The sequence below is a fragment of the Ranitomeya imitator genome, unplaced genomic scaffold (genome assembly GCF_032444005.1).
Source record: "Ranitomeya imitator isolate aRanImi1 unplaced genomic scaffold, aRanImi1.pri SCAFFOLD_222, whole genome shotgun sequence".
NCBI classification, from domain to species: domain Eukaryota; kingdom Metazoa; phylum Chordata; class Amphibia; order Anura; family Dendrobatidae; genus Ranitomeya; species Ranitomeya imitator.
The window spans coordinates 308,890-328,482 of record NW_027193821.1 but is presented as its reverse complement, the minus strand read 5'-3'; positions in this window follow the sequence as shown (position 1 = coordinate 328,482).

The following is a 19,593-nucleotide window of genomic DNA, read 5'->3' as shown; positions in this document are numbered from 1 at the left end:
GACCACCAGCTATCCTTATTTTGGTCATTGTCTTTGTCATACTGATCCCTGAGTCGTTGTACGTCTTTTAATTTAAATCTCATACTCATAGTACTATTAGGGTCTATATAATGACAGCAGGTGGGTCCGATGATTTGACACATACCCCCTTGTGAGGCAGTTAGGTAATCCAATACCAGGGTATGTTGGTTAGTGACTATTATAAGCTGATTCTGTACAGCTATACTGGTATTTAATATGTCCAATATGTCCCAAATCTGATCATCTAGATAATCCGTGGCTCTAACTAATTTATCCCACATTTGTGTTAACATTATTAACATCAATATCATGAGTCTTATACTGCCTTTTTGCAATGACTTGCATGTATCCATGATGCCTTTCCTTCAAGCTTGACTGATGTAGGTGTTGTCAATAGGACTTGGAAGGGTCCGTCAAATCTTGGTTCAAGAGCCTTTCTGGTGTGTCTTTTTACATAGACTTGATCACCTGGTTCCAACTTGTGACTTCCTTCAGTGTTGTCAGGATCTGGAAGGGAAGCAAAAACTTGTGCATGCACCTTAGTTAATTGTTTCTGAAGATTTTGCACATAAGAAGTCAATGACTCAATATTTAACACAAGTTGCTGTGGAAAATAACATCCTAAATTGGCAGTCCTGCCAAACAAAATTTCATATGGAGACAGTTTAGTCTTACCCCTTGGGGTATTGCGTATTGAGTAAAGGGCCAGTGGAAGGCATTCTGTCCAAGGCTTTCCTGTTTCAGCCATGGCTTTCTGTATTTTTAATTTTAAAGTTCCATTCATGCGTTCCACCTTACCAGAACTTTGAGGATGATACGGAGTGTGTAACTGACTTTCAACACCCAACATTTTCAGTACATTTTGAAATATTTCTCCAGTGAAATGAGTCCCCCTATCTGACTCGATCACTTCAGGGAGACCATAACGGGGCACCAGTTCGGCAACTAGCTTTACAGCAGTGTTTTTAGCTGAAGCCTTCCGAACTGGATAGGCCTCTGGCCACCCCGAGAACATGTCCACACACACCAACACATACTCATACCCATTACTCTTTGGCAGCTGGATAAAGTCTATCTGCAACCGTTGAAACGGGTAGAGAGGTCGGACGTGGTGCTTCATAGGGGTCTTTGCTGTCTGTCCGGGATTATGTGTCAGACATATAGCGCATGCAGCACAATAGTCTCTTGCGTAGTTGCCAAAACCTGGAGCCAACCAGACTTGCTTTGCCAGTAGTGTCATTGCATTTGCAGACACATGCGTAGGGTGGTGCAATCCACCAACTACAATCGGGTACCAGGCTCTAGGTAGACATATTAGTCCATCTTTCTTCCAAATTCCCGCTTGTTCTTCTGCCCCTTCCTTTTTCCACCTGTCCCTCTCCTCTTCTCCTGCATCTTCCTGTGCTTGTCTCAGTCTATCTTCAGTATTTTCCGTGGGATTTACAGTATGGACCTGTTGTAAGGGTTTGACTGCTGCTGCTTTGGCTGCTTTATCAGCCCTATCATTTCCCCTAGATTCCCTAGTGTCGAGTCTCACATGTGCAGCTACCTTGATTACTGCTACTTCTTTTGTTTCTTGTGCAGCCTCTAAGATCTGTTTGATCAGAGAAGCATGTTTTACAGGTTGTCCTGACGCTGTCATGTAACCTCTAGCTCTCCAGATTACTCCAAAATCAAACACAATACCATGTGCATACCTAGAATCAGTGTATATATTAGCTGTCTGGTTCTCAGCTATTTTAAGAGCTTCAATCAATGCTGTTAGTTCTGCTTCTTGTGCAGATTGTTTCGGTGGAAGTGGTTCTGCTTTGAGAGTTTCAGATTCTGACACAACTGCATACCCTGTATGGAAGTTACCTGTGTCATCTGCAAACCTACTACCATCTATAAACAGCTCTAAATCTGGATTTTGAAGTGGTGTTTCGGATACATTGGGTAAGCCTACCGTTTCTTGTAAAATGAGCTCTGTACAATCATGTGTGTCTGTAGGGAAAAAATTTGCGTATGGATCAGTGTCCTTATTCCCCCCTTCAGACTCGAGAGGTAGCAGTGTAGCTAAATTGAGAGTCTGAAGCCTAGCAAATGTGATAGTAGAGGGGAGCAGCAAAGAACACTGAAGCCGCAAATGTCTGGCCATGGAAATGTGTTTTGGCTGGACCTGGTTTAATATCCCATAAACATCATGTGTAGTTTGAACTGTGAGTGGATGCTCTAGGACAATTTCTGATGCTTTGTCCAACAATAGTGAGACAGCAACAACTACACGTACACAGGTTGGCGCTGCTCTAGCTACGGGATCTAACCTTGCTGAAAGATATGCAATTGGTCTTTGTTTCCCTGCATGCTTCTGGGTAAGAACTCCTGTAGCATGGGAATCAACTTCTGCAGCCATAAGCTGAAATGGTTTGGTGTAGTCTGGTAGCCCTAACGCTGGAGCTGAAACAAGGGCATCTTTTAATTGTTGGAACGAAATCTGACCTTCTTTTGTCAACATGTAAGGTTCACTTTTTACACAGTCATACAGTGGTTGCATTAGTTGACTGGCATGTATAATCCATTGTCTACAATGAGACACTATTCCTAAAAATGCTCGTAGCTGTTTATGATTTCTAGGCTCATTCATCTGTCTTATTGCTTCAGTTCTTTGAGGTGTAAGATGCTTTTTACCTTGAGAAATGCAATGACCTAAAAAGACCACTTTGGTCTGACAAACTTGTAGCTTTTGTCTATTCACTTTACACCCTTCTTTTTCTAGAAAACATAGTAAACTCACAGTGGACCTTTCTGCAGTTTCTAGATCTGGGCAGCAAAGTAGTAGGTCATCCACATACTGCAAAATTACTACCTGTGGTTCGGGTTCAAACCTCTGGAGGACTGTTTGTAGGGCATTTGAATAAAGAGTAGGGGAGTGTATCATTCCCTGTGGAAGGCGTGTCCACGCCAACTGTTTGCCCTTAAATGTAAATGCAAACAAATGCCAACTGTCTTGGTGTAAAGGAACCGAGAAAAATGCATTTGAAAGATCTATTACAGTAAACACTTGAGAACTGGCTGGTATCTGTGATAGTAACGTATGAGGATTGGGTACAACTGGGGTGATTGGATCTAGAACTTTGTTTATTTCTCTTAGATCATGTACCATACGATATTTGGGCATAGAACCCTTATCAAGAGTTCTCTTCTTGACTGGATACAGAGGAGTGTTAGCAGGTGATTGTATCTCTACCAAAACTCCTTTCTCTCTATATCCCTCTATCTGTTTTGTAATCGCTAGTTCCTGCTGGGCACTCACAGGGTATTGTCTGAGCTGTGGGAGAACAGTTCCTGGTTGCACAGATAGTTTTACAGGAGAGATATGCAATAATCCCACATCAGTGTCACCCTGTGCCCACAGTGTTTCTGGGACCGTTGAGAGGTCTAGATCTGTGGTGTACTCTTTTTCTTCAGTATAATCCTCAAAAGCCTGAATTCTGACATATTGTTCTAATGTTTCCGCATCATCAGGGATAGTCAGCATGACTGTGCCATCTTCCCTAAAATTGATGTTAGCTTCTAATTTCTTTAGGACATCAGTTCCCAACAAACATGTTGGGGCACCTCTGGCATACAAAAATCTGGATGCAAAACATTTAGGTCCTAATGAGACCTCTAGGGGCACAGTATATTGCAGTGTTCGAATTACCCCATCATAACCCTCAGCCAAAGTTGTTTGCTGTGAAACATCTTCTGGGTTCGGAAGAAAATCTTGATTCAAAATTGAGGAAGTTGCACCTGTATCTATCAAAAATGGAATCTCTCTTCCCCCCACATTCACCTGTATTATAGGTCTTCTAGCTGGTAGGGAAGTTTGTAACACATTGAGTCAATCTGAGTCTGGTATGGGACCATCCACTATGGATGTCTGTTGGGTGTCTGAGGGCTTATTCTTTGGTACAAATTTTCCTGATTTTATGTCTGCCTGCTTCTTTCTACATTCTCTCTGGAAATGTCCTGGTTTCTTGCAGTAATGACAGGGAAAATTATGTCTTGCCCTTCCACCTGTTGTGTTTGCTTGCGCTATTCTGACAGGTTTTTTCTTTTCTCTTAAATCCATAGCAATGCCCATACATCTTTGTTTCACTATCTGTGGTTGTTCTAGAGTTCTCCAATCTGGCGTAGCTGACTTGAATCTTTCCTTAATGCCTGGTTCAAGTCCCTCAATCAATTGTTTAGTATAGAGCCGGAGGACTCCTGGATCAGCAATATTTAATCCCTCATCCCTAAAGCTATCTTCCAGCTCCCGGGAATACTCATCTATGGATTGACCTGCTTTCTGCATAACTATGCCTGTGGATCCTCTCTCCCTCTGTTTTCCTTGCATGAACTGATTTAGAGCCTCTACAAACCGGTTTCCTGACTCTATCACAAAAGGTGCTCTTACATTTTCTCCTGGTCTTTGAGCCTGTGTTGCTACAATCAGCTCCTGAAACATTCCCGATGGCATTTTTAGCCTACATAATTCCATTCCATCCATCCATGAACCATTATGTGTGCGAATTATTTGCTCTATATAACTAGCAAATCTATTTGGGTATCGAGTTGGATCTGGTGCATTCATAAGAAGAGACATACCCTCAGCTGGTGTCCATGGAAAATACTGCTGTGTTTCAATTTGCCTAGTAATTCTTTGATTCGGATTCTCGGGATCAGCTTCTCTCACTCCCTTTGTTATTATCCTAACAGGTGCTAATAACTGATGGCCTTTAGGGGCCCCACAGGCGGAACACTCAGTTCTCCAATCCGGATTCTGCTGGCCACAATTTTGGCATACCCATCCTTCCACCCCGCTTAACCCAGGATATAAATTTGGTATGGGTTTCCCTTCCTCTGTACCTCCTGAAGGTACAAATGGTTGAACATTCGGATCTAGATAAGGAGGAGGAACTGAATGAGTCGTAGCACAACATTTTCTCGTACCCATACTCCATTTGGAAGTGTCTGGATCATACTTCCAATTCTCCTCTTTAGCTGTTTTTGAGACCTTTATCATACAGTGTATGATTTCTTCCCACCCATTATCCCTGATAATTCCACCTCGTTCTTTACTCAGTCTTTCCCATTCAGTGCTGAACATAAGTGCTTCTGAAATTCCCAATTTTTTTCTTACCCTTCTGATCTGCCTTCTGACTGTCTTTCCACATCTTTCCTGTATGATATCTTTTGCTTCTACTTGTCCTAAGACGGTTTTTGTCTGTTTATTTCCCATTTTTCTTTTCAATAATAGCTACACTTATCCTAGGTGACGTTTGGACAACCACCTCTCTGGAGTGATGTCTCGTTGCCTTCTTCCTAGGGAGCTAAAATATTGAAGGGCTGATCTGCTCCGTTCTTTCTAATGTGCAGAATAAACTTGATTCCTACAATGCACGCAAACAGGATCAGCAACACCAAACAGATCACCAAACTTTCCGTCTCTGTTATCATACTTGTCCCAGGCTCATGGACCCGTGTCCTGGGCTCATTCTATCAAACTCTTATCCAGAAATGAAGAAACAAGTTCTTAAAGAGAGTCAAGCATGGGCGGAGGTCTCCCCGAAAGGACGCAACCACATGACCCAGTTAGGCTGACTTCACTAATAAGACTTGTCCTAACAATTTCGGCTTATTGTTTTACGTACTTTTATCCTTCTTTCATAACATGCCACAACCTTCACACTGTTCACACACTGCCAGGGACAGGACTCATAAATCTATACAATATGGTAACCCGAGTTTTATAGGTATCTACTCACTACTAGACTAACCCAGCGTGACACGGCTCGTAGAGATCTTTCGGATAATACAGGGCAGATAAAAGAGAACTAATAATGTCTCTTACCTGGCCAGGTTTTTCAGTTCATTTGCCGTCCATTATCCCAGATCTCCGTTGTCCGTATCCGCAGGTGAATCTCGAGCAGATACTCTCGCCTCGGGTCCCTGTTTCGGGCGCCAAGAAATGTTGAGTCCTTTTCCGTCCCTGGCTTCCTGGATGTAGGGATCCAAGTAAATGACACGCAGCACAAAGGTTGTGTGGTCATAAACAGGGGTAGCCCCGGAGCACGCCTGCCTCACTGGGTGCTGTCCCTTCTTTATATAGTAAAAAGTTAGGCATTTACAGACATGCGCACATATTTCACAATCTCTTACAAAACAAGTCTATATTAGTGAAATGTTACAATATCTGGTATGTGGGTGAAGGACTATGATAACAAGAAGGAATGCGCGCGTGATTACTTCCATAAAAGGAAATGTCAAGTTTGCTGTTTAGAAGCAGATTTCTCAGGAGGAAGACAAGATGGATTCTTTGGTTCAGTCTGGTCTCCACACTCCTCTGGGAATAATTCCCAAAGGGACTTCATCCCAGTTTCTTTTAAATAGTCGTGGATGATGGGTTTGGATTCTTTTCTCTTGTTTAGATATATCTCTCTATTCAGTCCCGCCGGAAAAGCAGAATTGTCATAGATTTGTCATAGATTTCGGTTTTTAATAAGAAGCAATATGTTTTGTGTGAGGAAGGGTATGTAGATGCCTGGCCCTACCCCCTTGCCTCCAGTCCAAAGAACAACTTGGGAGTCGCATCCATTAATATCGTTTTCTAGGTTTACCCACTTTTTACTATTTTTACTGTGATAAAGGTCCAGGATACATGTTCCCATTGATGCATAACTATAAATCGCGAGATCCGGGAGACCCAATCCGCCTGTCAGTTTAGATCTACCTAATGATGTATATGAAATACGTGCCCGACTATGAGACCAAACAAAACGAGTAATTATTTGTTTGAGGTGGGAAAAGAAGGAAGCTGGTAGGTATAGAGGAATTGTTTGAAAAAAATATAAGAGACGAGGCAGGAGGTCCATCTTGACTGCATTGATCCTACCCAGCCAAGACAATTGGAGCCTGTGCCATTTCTCTAAGTCTGAGTTTGTTTTCTGTAGAATTGGCGCAAAGTTGGTTTCAAACAGTTTAGACGTTTTGCTTGTAATTTTGATACCCAAATAAGTGAGGGAATCAAAGCGCTATTTCAATGGGAAGGTCATCCTTAATTGATCAGCCAAGGGGAGCTGGAGTGAGATGTTTAGGATTTCGGATTTATGGGAATTCATTTTGAAGTTACTTAGGAGACCAAATTTATGTAGTTCCGAAATAATGTTTGGTAGGCTCGTAGAGGGGGACGTGATATATAGGAGAATGTCATCTGCAAAAAGTGCTAGCTTATGTTCTTCAGAACGTAGTTTTATACCATTAATTGAGTGGTTATTTCTCAAGGCCACAGCCAAATGCTCCATTGTTAGGATATATAAGAGGGGAGAAAGTGGGCACCCCTGCCTTGTACCATTTCTGATCGGGAACATATCGATAATGCGCTATTTACCTTGACCTGAGCACTAGGAGAAGAAAACAAAGCGGAGATCCTACGCAGCATATTTTCTTTTAGGCCAATTTCCTCTAGGGTCTGAGAAATAAATTCCCAATGGACCCGGTCAAAGGCCTTTTCAGCATCGATTGACATGATACACAGAGGGTCCCCCTCTCTACCCGCTCTGTCAATTAGAGAGATAGTTCGGATTGTGTTGTCTCTCGCCTCTCGCCCTGGAACGAAGCCCACCTGATCCTGGTTTATTAGTTTTTGTAAAAGGGGGCATAATCTATTTGCTAACATTTTTGCATATAATTTAATATCCAGATTTATCAGAGAGATCGGGCGGTAATTATCGCACGTAGAAGGGTCCTTGCCAGGTTTGGGGAGAACTGTTATGTGAGCGTTGAGTGCCTGTGTAGGGAAAGAGCCCCCAAGAGAGACAAAATTACAAGCCTTCAGAAATATTGGGCTAAGCAGTGTGTTGAACGACTTGTAGAAGCCTGCTGAGAACCCATCAGGGCCAGGGCTCTTGCCCTGGTTTCAGACACCTCCTCCACTGAGAATTCCTTTTCAAGATCAAGTAGATCACCTTCAGGCAGTGTGGGTAGTTTATGTTCCTGTAAATCTGATTTGATTTTATGACGGAAAGAATGTAGTGGAGCCTCTTTATAGTTTCCCGCTATGTTATATAGAGATTTGTAGTATTCGCTGAAGTTGGAAAGAATATCTCTGGTATTAAACACTTTCTTCCCCTCTTTATTTTTAATAAAAGGAATGTAGGTATTGGGATTGCGTTGATTAAGAGCCCTGGCCAAGAGTCTACCACTTTTATTGCCGAGCTGGTAGAAGCGGCTCTTGAGACTTTCTCTGAGGCATTTGGATTTTTGGTCTATGATAGTTAGCAGTTTTTGTCTGACCGAGGAGAGCCGAGCAAATGTGCTGGCCTCAAGGTCCCGTTCATGTTTGTTCTCTAATTGGTGGATTTGTTCTGTTAAGCTAAGTATTTCCGCCGCTCTTTCTTTTTTCAACCTAGCGCCATGAGAGATGAGGACGCCTCTTATTACACTTTTCAAAGCTTCCCATTTCACAGTGGGGGACGTGGTGTCTTCCTCATGGTCAGTCAGGAAATCTGTGATTGTTTGATCAATCTTGGATTTACATATGGGATCCTGGAGCAGGTTTTCATTCAGATGCCAGGAGAATCCTGGTCTCGAGGCAGAATGAAGTGAGATTGTTAAGTAAATAGGAGCGTGATCTGACCACAATATCGACCCCACGTTCGCCTTTATCTGCATATCAAGCAGTTTGTGTGAAACGAAAAAAAAGTCTATTCTACTGTAAGTGTTATATATTTTTGAGAAGAAGCTATAGTCCTTAGTTGTTGGATTAAGAACCCTCCAGACATCTACCAGTCTCAGGCTGCGCAGCTGGGATCTTATTTTGTTAATAGAAGATGTAGGATATGAAGACTTACCCAAAGAGACATCCACCGCAGGGTTCATAGGAATATTAAAGTCACCCCCAAGTATCACAGGAGAGGAACCAGCAAACTCCTCGAGACGTCTTTTGCAATCAGCTCCAAACTTCTGCTGCCCTTGGTTTGGGAAATATACGTTAGCGATTACAAGTTTATGTGCTGCCCATGTGATAAGTAAGAAGATATATCTGCCATTTTTGTCAATTTGTGAGTCCAAGATCTCAGGCATAAAGGATTTATGGAAGGCTATTGAGACACCTTTTGACTTTGAAAATGGATTTGGACTGTGATACCATTTAGGGTAGTTTTTCGTGATACAGTGCGGCACCACACCAGTTTTGAAATGTGTCTCTTGGAGCAGTAGCACAGAGACCTTTTGTTTGTGGCTATCAAATAGGACCTGCCGTCTTTTTTCTGGGATATTTAGCCCCTTTACGTTAAAGGAGCAAAATTTAATTTCATCCATTATTATTATTATTACTAGCTATTGAACCCGTTCTACGCCCGGGTGGCGAGCATCTATATTGGTATATGGTCTCCATCCTGGTATGTGCTGCTCCATCCTGCGTCCTCATCCTGTCATGAGCTGCTCCATCCTGCGTCCCCATCCTGTCATGTGCTGCACCTATCCTGCACCCCCATTCTGACATGTGCTGCTCCATCCTGCGCCCCCATTCTGTCATGTGCTGCACCTATCCTGCGTCCCCATCCTGTCATGTGCTGCACCTATCCTGCACCCCCATTCTGCCATGTGCTGCTCCCAGGGCCGGCTCCAGGTTTTTGAGGGCCCCGGGCGAAAGAGTCTTAGTGGGCCCCCCCTTTAACACATACCCCGATTCATGATCGCATATAAACACGGCCATGTAGTATATAACACTGCCCACGTAGTATATAGCAGCGCAGCCCTCGTAGTATATAGCAGCGCAGCCCACGTAGTATATAGCAGCGCAGCCCACGTAGTATATAGCAGCGCAGCCCACGTAGTATATAGCAGCGCAGCCCACGTAGTATATAGCAGCGCCACTCACTCAGGCACTGGTAGGACTAGGAGCTCCTCCTGAATCTGCCTCATAACTTCAGCAGCACGGCAGCCAGCCAGGGGCGGAGATCAGAGCAGAGAACGTGCTCTCTCCGCCCACAAACAATGTCACACTGGCTGCCTTCTCTTAACCCCTATGTGTGCCTGCCTGGCTGCACTGACTGAGGGAGAAGATGCTTGTGTCAGAGCTGGCACATAGGGGTTAAGAGAACACAGCCAGCAGTGACTTTGTGGGCGGAGAGAGCATGTTATCTCCTGCTCTGCTCTCCCAGCTGTATCTATGATAGCGTGAGTTGGCCCCCCTCTCTCTCTAGTGCCCCGGCATTTGCCCGGTGCGCCGGGTGCTGATGCCGGCCCTGGCTGCTCCCATCCTGTGCCCCATCCTGTCATGTGCTGCTTCAATCCTGCACCCCCATTCTGACATGTGCTGCTCCATCCTGTCATGTGCTGCACCCATCCTGCGCCCCCATCCTGCCATGTGTTGCACCCATCCTGCGCCCCCATCCTGCCATGTGCAGCACCCATCCTGCGCCCCCATCCTGTCATGTGCTGCACCCATCCTGCGCCCCCATTCTGCCATGTGCTGCTCCCATCCTGCGCCCCCATTGTGACATGTGCTGCTCCCATCCTGCGCCCCCATTCTGACATGTGCTGCACCCATCCTGCGCCTCCATTCTCACATGTGCTGCACCCATCCTGCGCCTCCATTCTGACATGTTCTGCTCCCATCCTGTCATGTGCTGCTCCAATCCTGCACCCCCATTCTGACATGTGCTGCTCCATCCTGTCATGTGCTGCACCCATCCTGCGCCCCCATCCTGCCATGTGTTGCACCCATCCTGCCATGTGTTGCACCCATCCTGCGCCCCCATCCTGCCATGTGCTGCACCCATCCTGCGCCCCCATCCTGCCATGTGTTGCACCCATCCTGCGCCCCCATCCTGTCATGTGCTGCTCCCATCCTGTGCCCCTGTTCTGTCATGTGCTGCTCCCATCCTGCGCCCGTTCTGTCATGTGCTGCCACCATTCTTTAATTTGCTTCTCCCATCCATATGCCCCATAAGCTGCTCCATTATGGTTGATGGGCCCCATAAAATGCTCCATAGTATATGCCCCGTACACTGCCCCATTATGGTTTATGGCCCTTATAAGTTGCTCCATAGTGTATGCCCCCCCGTACACTGCTCCATAAAGGTTTATGGCCCCCATAAGATGCACCATAGTGTATGCCCCCCGTACACTGCTCCATAAAGGTTGATGGCCCCCATAAGATGCTCCATAGTGTATGCCCCCCGTACACTGCTCCATAAAGGTTTATGGCCCCCATAAGATGCACCATAGTGTATGCCCCCCGTACACTGCTCCATAAAGGTTTATGGCCCCCATAAGACGCTCCAGTGTGTATGCCCCCGTACACTGCTCCATAAAGGTTTATGGCCCCCATAAGACGCTCCATAATATATGCCCCCGTACACTGCTCCATTATGGTTGATGGCACCATAAGATGCTCCATTGTATTATATGCCCCCCATAAGATGCTCCATTGTATATGCCCCGTATGCTACTGCCATATATATGAAAAACAAAAATACCATACTCACCTATGGTCGCTGGGCGCCGAGTGCTGGGAGCCGGAGCAGGCGGGGACACCGGCGCGCTGTGGGGGTCAGGTGCCGGTATCACCGCTAGCTCAGGCCCCCAGCACTTGCTATACTCACCTGTCTGTCCCGTTCCACCGCTACGCTGTCCCGTTCCGGCTCCTCTGGCTGTGACTGTTCAGTCAGAGGGCGGCGCCGGCGCGCATTAAGCGCGTCATTGCACCCTCTGAACTGTGAACGTCATAGCAGAGGACCCGGGAGACGGAGCCGCATGCAGCGCTGGAACGGGGGACAGGTGAATATACTTACCCTCCTGGCGGTCCCTGACTCTCCGGTGGAGATCGCGGTGTGCGTTCAGTGTTTACGCATACCGCGTCACTCTGTGGGGGCCAGACTGCGCCGGCGCTTGCGCAGTCTATAAAGGCTTCGGACAGAGTGACGCTCCCAGCGTTATATTATAGATTATTATTATTATTATTTATTTATATAGCGCCATTAATTCCATGGTGCTGTACATGAGAAAGGGGGTTACATATAGAGTTATAGATATCATTTACAGTAAACAAATTTACAGCGACAGACTGGTACAGAGGGGAGAGGACCCTGTCCTTGCGGACTTACATTCTTTATCAAATACCTCTACGCCATCCCGCGACATCATGCGCCCCATCCGCCAGATCACGTGACAGCCAAGGGTAGTAGGGAGAAAACAATAGGAGGGAAGGGAAAAAGGCAGGGTAGAGAAGAAATAATAGAACCTGGAAAACATAAGAGAAGGTGCGTTAGGATTGACGCACCAAATCAGACTATGCATCTATGTAGCTAGGGCAAAAGAATGGAGAAGGAGAAGTCTCCTCCCCTCCCCTCACCCGTGCACCTTAGGTGGATAAGGGAAGCCGAGGGAAACACTGAACCCCCCACCCCCCCCGAACTTGGTAGGTCCCATGAACGAGAACTTGCAAACATGTAAAGTCTAGTTAAACAGAATAATAACCCTTGCACAAGCGAGATGTCCCGCATGCCATCAGAGAACAAAAAAAACAAAAAAAACAAAAAAAACAATATATATATATATATATACAGTGGGGCAAAAAAGTATTTAGTCAGTCAGCAATAGTGCAAGTTCCACCACTTAAAAAGATGAGAGGCGTCTGTAATTTACATCATAGGTAGACCTTAACTATGGGAGACAAACTGAGAAAAAAAAATCCAGAAAATCACATTGTCTGTTTTTTTTATCATTTTTTTTTGCATATTATGGTGGAAAATAAGTATTTGGTCAGAAACAAACAATCAAGATTTCTGGCTCTCACAGACCTGTAACTTCTTCTTTAAGAGTCTCCTCTTTCCTCCACTCATTACCTGTAGTAATGGCACCTGTTTAAACTTGTTATCAGTATAAAAAGACACCTGTGCACACCCTCAAACAGTCTGACTCCAAACTCTACTATGGTGAAGACCAAAGAGCTGTCAAAGGACACCAGAAACAAAATTGTAGCCCTGCACCAGGCTGGGAAGACTGAATCTGCAATAGCCAACCATCTTGGAGTGAAGAAATCAACAGTGGGAGCAATAATTAGAAAATGGAAGACATACAAGACCACTGATAATCTCCCTCGATCTGGGGCTCCACGCAAAATCCCACCCCGTGGGGTCAGAATGATCACAAGAACGGTGAGCAAAAATCCCAGAACCACGCGGGGGGACCTAGTGAATGAACTGCAGAGAGCTGGGACCAATGTAACAAGGCCTACCATAAGTAACACACTACGCCACCATGGACTCAGATCCTGCAGTGCCAGACGTGTCCCACTGCTTAAGCCAGTACATGTCTGGGCCCGTCTGAAGTTTGCTAGAGAGCATTTGGATGATCCAGAGGAGTTTTGGGAGAATGTCCTATGGTCTGATGAAACCAAACTGGAACTGTTTGGTAGAAACACAACTTGTCGTGTTTGGAGGAAAAAGAATACTGAGTTACATCCATCAAACACCATACCTACTATAAAGCATGGTGGTGGAAACATCATGCTTTGGGGCTGTTTCTCTGCAAAGGGGCCAGGACGACTGATCCGGGTACATGAAAGAATGAATGGGGCCATGTATAGTGAGATTTTGAGTGCAAACCTCCTTCCATCAGCAAGGGCATTGAAGATGAAACGTGGCTGGATCTTTCAACATGACAATGATCCAAAGCACACCGCCAGGGCAACGAAGGAGTGGCTTCGTAAGAAGCATTTCAAGGTCCTGGAGTGGCCTAGCCAGTCTCCAGATCTCAACCCTATAGAAAACCTTTGGAGGGAGTTGAAAGTCCGTGTTGCCAAGCGAAAAGCCAAAAACATCACTGCTCTAGAGTAGATCTGCATGGAGGAATGGGCCAACATACCAACAACAGTGTGTGGCAACCTTGTGAAGACTTACAGAAAACGTTTGACCTCTGTCATTGCCAACAAAGGATATATTACAAAGTATTGAGATGAAATTTTGTTTCTGACCAAATACTTATTTTCCACCATAATATGCAAATAAAATGTTAAAAAAACAGACAATGTGATTTTCTGGATTTTTTTTTCTCAGTTTGTCTCCCATAGTTGAGGTCTACCTATGATGTAAATTACAGACGCCTCTCATCTTTTTAAGTGGTGGAACTTGCACTATTGTTGACTGACTAAATACTTTTTTGCCCCACTGTATATATATATATAATGGGGGGGGGGGGGGGAGAAAGACAAATTCACCGATGACAGGCAAGACACCACGCTCTCGGGTGCTCAAAGATTAGGGTCAAACCTCCAAGGCGAACCCATAGTGAGATAGTCCGCCCCATCAGGAGATTGGGCCAATTAACAATAAGTATCCATGAGACCACTCAACTGCAGCAGAGTATTTGAGTATGTTAAAACCTACAAGAGAAAAAAGTAAATGAAAACCCTGATATAACTAAGTAAAAAAAGCAAAAATGCATTTAAATAACACAGAGTTTTTAGTAATACTGTTTTTTTTATCAAAAAATAGCACAAAAGCCATCCCACCTCGTCACAGTAACTCTGATCGGGACAGTCCTAAACTATCTAATATTAAAACCTTACCATGTGTCAATGTTGACCTCAGTGTGAATAAGGGCAGATGAAAGGACTGAGCCCAAACAGTGAAACACTAGACTAGGGAAGCCTTATATAGTTTCTAGCTCAGAAACAGGGAGGCCACACCCCGGATTGCACAGAATGCAACAATACACTGAAAAAAAAAAAACACAAAATTGAGCTTAACTTAAGTTGGTATACATGCAGAGGTAAAACGCATGTTCAAAATGGCCACAAAACATTAAAACCTACAAGAGAAAAAAGTAAATGAAAACCCTGATATAACTAAGTAAAAAAAGCAAAAATGCATTTAAATAACACAGAGTTTTTAGTAATACTGTTTTTTGATCAAAAAATAGCACAAAAGCCATCCCACCTCGTCACGGTAACGCTGATCGGGACAGTCCTAAACTATCTAATATTAAAACCTTACCATGTGTCAATGTTGACCTCAGTGTGAATAAGGGCAGATGAAAGGACTGAGCCCAAACAGTGAAACACTAGACTAGGGAAGCCTTATATAGTTTCTAGCTCAGAAACAGGGAGGCCACACCCCGGATTGCACAGAATGCAACAATACACAGAAAAAAAAACACAAAATTGAGCTTAACTTAGGTTGGTATACATGCAGAGGTAAAACGCATGTTCAAAATGGCCACCAAACATTAAAACCTACAAGAGAAAAAAGTAAATGAAAACCTTGATATAACTAAGTAAAAAAAGCAAAAATGCATTTAAATAACACAGAGTTTTTAGTAATACTGTTTTTTTATAAAAAAAATAGCACAAAAGCCATTCCACCTCGTCACGGTAACTCTGATCGGGACAGTCCTAAACTATCTAATATTAAAACCTTACCATGTGTCAATGTTGACCTCAGTATGAATAAGGGCAGATGAAAGGACTGAGCCCAAACAGTGAAACACTAGACTAGGGAAGCCTTATATAGTTTCTAGCTCAGAAACAGGGAGGCCACACCCCGGATTGCACAGAATGCAACAATACACAGAAAAAAAACACAAAATTGAGCTTAACTTAAGTTGGTATACATGCAGAGGTAAAACGCATGTTCAAAATGGCCACAAAACATTAAAACCTACAAGAGAAAAAAGTAAATGAAAACCTTGATATAACTAAGTAAAAAAAGCAAAAATGCATTTAAATAACACAGAGTTTTTAGTAATACTGTTTTTTGATCAAAAAATAGCACAAAAGCCATCCCACCTCGTCACGGTAACTCTGATCGGGACAGTCCTAAACTATCTAATATTAAAACCTTTGAGTATGTTGCAGCAATGAGTAGAAACTGATTGAAACTAAAAAGAAAAGTGAACAAAAGATGAAAGAAGAACTTCATGGAGGATCTGAGGAGCCTTCTTTGGTATGTCGATTCTTGGAACGGGGAACCTTGAGCCACCTAGCAGGGGCATCTGGAAGTGTCGGAGCCAGAGGCCAATCCGGAAGATCTATTAGTGGAAGTTAAAACGTGCCTAGGAAGTTAGCCAGGTCTCCAATCCGACGGAAGTATGCGCTTTTGCCACCTTTGAATGCTGTTAGTTGAAATGGGAACCCCACTTGTAGGGGATATCTCTTTCCTTGAGAACCGCCAACAAGGGCTTCAGAGCTTTGCGCAAGAATAGAGTGGGATTGGTTGACATTCAAACTGGAGGGATCCCTTTTTCCTAGAGGCCATCATGATGGCCTCCTTAATTCTGAAGTAATGCACCCTGCAGATGACGTCTCTAGGGCGCGATTCAGACGTGGGTTTAGGACCAAGGGATCTATGAATCCTGTCGAACTCAATGGTGTTGTCCTCATGGTCGCCGAGAATGTCCAGAAATATTCTCTGAACTGTACGGTCTAGGTCCTGATGACTGACAGATTCTGGGAGGCCACGTATACGGATATTGTTACGCCTATTGCGATTTTCCAAGTCCTCAAGACCAGATGACATTTCCTCCAGTTTCATGGTGTGGTCCATTAAGATTTCTCTGTGTGCCTGAAGTTCCTGTGAGATATCCTCTTGTGTCTTTTCCACATCCTCTATACGCGATGTAAATTCTATCTGTCAATTATGTATCTCCTTTTTGTACAAGTTCTCAAGCCTGCATGCAAAACTTTCCAGGTCCGTTTTGGTTGGAAGAACTTTAACCCCTTCACCCCCAAGGGTGGTTTGCACGTTATGGACCGGGCCAATTTTTACAATTCTGACCACTGTCCCTTTATGAGGTTATAACTCTGGAACGCTTCAACGGATCCCGGTGATTCTGACATTGTTTTCTTGTGACATATTGTACTTCATGATAGTGGTAAAATTTCTTTGATACTACCTGCGTCTATTTGTGAAAAAAAACAGAAATTTGGCGAAAATTTCGCAATTTTCCAACTTTGAATTTTTATGCAATTAAATCACAGAGATATGTCACACAAAATACTTAATAAGTAACATTCCCCACATGTCTACTTTACATCAGCACAATTTTGGAACCAAATTTTTTTTTTGTTAGGGCATTTTTCCAACACCATTTTATTTTAGGGACCACATCTCATTTGAAGTCATTTTGAGGGGTCTATATGATACAAAATACCCAAGTGTGACACCATTCTAAAAACTGCACCCCTCAAGGTGCTCAAAACCACATTCAAGAAGTTTATTAACCCTTCAGGTGTTTCACATGAATTTTTGGAATGTTTAAATAAAAATGAACATTTAACTTTTTTCACAAAAAATTTACTTCAGCTCCAATTTGTTTTATTTTACCAAGGGTAACAGGAGAAAATGGACCCCAAACATTGTTGTACAATTTGTCCTGAGTACGCCGATACCCCACATGTGGGGGTAAACCACTGTTTGGGCGCATGACAGAGCTCGGAAGCGAAGGAGCTGAATTTGACTTTTCAATGCAAAATTGACAGGAATTGAGATGGAACGCCATGTTGCGTTTGGAGAGCCACTGATGTGCCTAAACATTGAAACCCCCCACAAGTGACACCATTTTGGAAAGTAGACCCCCTAAGGAACTTATCTAGATGTGTTTTGAGCGCTTTGACCCACCAAGGGCTTCACAGAAGTTTATAATGCAGAGCCGTAAAAATAAAACTAAATTTTTTTCCCACAAAAATTATTTTTTTAGCCCCCAGTTTTGTATTTTCCCGAAGGTAACAGGAGAAATTGGACACCAAAAGTTGTTGTCCAAATTGTCCTGAGTGCGCTGATACCCCATATGTGGGGGGAAACCACCGTTTGGACACATGGCAGGGCTCGGAAGGGAAGGAGCGGCATTTGGAATGCAGACTTAGATGGAATGGCGGCAGGCGTCACATTGTGTTTGCAGAGCCCCTAATGTACCTAAACAGTAGAAACCCCCCACAAGTGACACCATTTTGGAAAGTAGACCCCCTAAGGAACTCATCTAGATGTGATGTGAGAGCTTTGAACCCCCAAGTGTTTCATTACAGTTTATAACGCAGAGCCGCGCAAATAAAAAATATTTTTTTTTTCCACAAAAATTATTTTTTAGCCCCCAGTTTTGTATTTTTCCAAGGGTAACAGGAGAAAGTGGACCCGAAAAGTTGTTGTCCAATTTGTCCTGAGTACGCTGATACCCCATATGTTGGGGTAAACCCCTGTTTGGGCACACGGGAGAGCTCGGAAGGGAAGGAGCACTGTTTTACTTTTTCAACGCAGAATTGGCTGGAATTGAGATCGGACGCCATGTCGCGTTTGGAGAGCCCCTAATGTGCCTGAACAGTGGAAATCCCCCAATTATAACTGAAACCCTAATCCAAACACACCCCTAACCCTAATCCCAATGGTAACCCTAACCACACCCCTAACCCTGACACACCCCTAATTCTAATCCAAACCCTAATCCCAACCGTAAATGTAATCCAAACCCTAACTTTAGCCCCAACCCTAACTGTAGCCTTAACCCTAGCCCCAACCCTAACCCTAGCTCCAAACCTAACCCTAGCCCCAACCCTAACCCTAGCCCTAACGGGAAAATGGAAATAAATACTTTTTTTAATCTTTTAATTTTTCCCTAACTAAGGGGGTGATGAAGGGGGGTTTGATTTACTTCTATAGCGGGTTTTTTAGCGGATTTTTATGATTGGCAGCCGTCACACACTAAAAGACGCTTTTTATTGCAAAAAATATTTTTTGCGTTACCACATTTTGAGAGCTATAATTTTTCCATATTTTGGTCCACAGAGTCATATGAGATCTTGTTTTTTGCGGGACGAGTTGACGATTTTATTGGTAACATTTTTGGGCATGTGACTTTTTTTATCGCTTTTTATTCCAATTTTTTTGAGGCAGAATGACCAAGAACCAGCTATTCATGAATTTCTTTTGGGGGAGGCGTTTATACCGTTCCACGTTTGGTAAAATTGATAAAACAGTTTTATTCTTCGGGTCAGTACGATCACAGCGATACCTCATTTATATCATTTTTTTATGTTTTGGCGCTTTTATACGATAAAAACGATTTTATAGAAAAAATAATTATTTTTGCATCGCTTTATTCTGAGGACTATAACTTTTTTTTTTTTTCACTGATGATGCAGTGTTGTGGCTTATTTTTTTGCGGGACAAGATGACGATTTCAGTGGTGCCATGATTATTTATATCAGTCTTTTTGATCGCGTGTTATTCCACTTTTTGTTTGGCGGTATGAGAATAAAGCGTTTTTTGCCTCTTTTTTTTTGTTTTTTTTTACCGTGTTCACTGAAGGGGTTAACTTATTGTTTTATGGGTGGGGTCGTTACGGATGCGGCGATACTTAATATGTGTACTTTTATTGTTTTCTTTATTTAGATAAAGAAATGTATTTATAGGAACAATATATTTTTTTGGGGGGGGGGGAATTTATTTTACATTTTTTTTACACATGTGAATATTTTTTTTTTACACTATAACATTGTTACACTATAACATGTTTTACATGGAGCTAACAACCAGCTACAACTATAAGTGAGTCGCCGTTACGTCACTG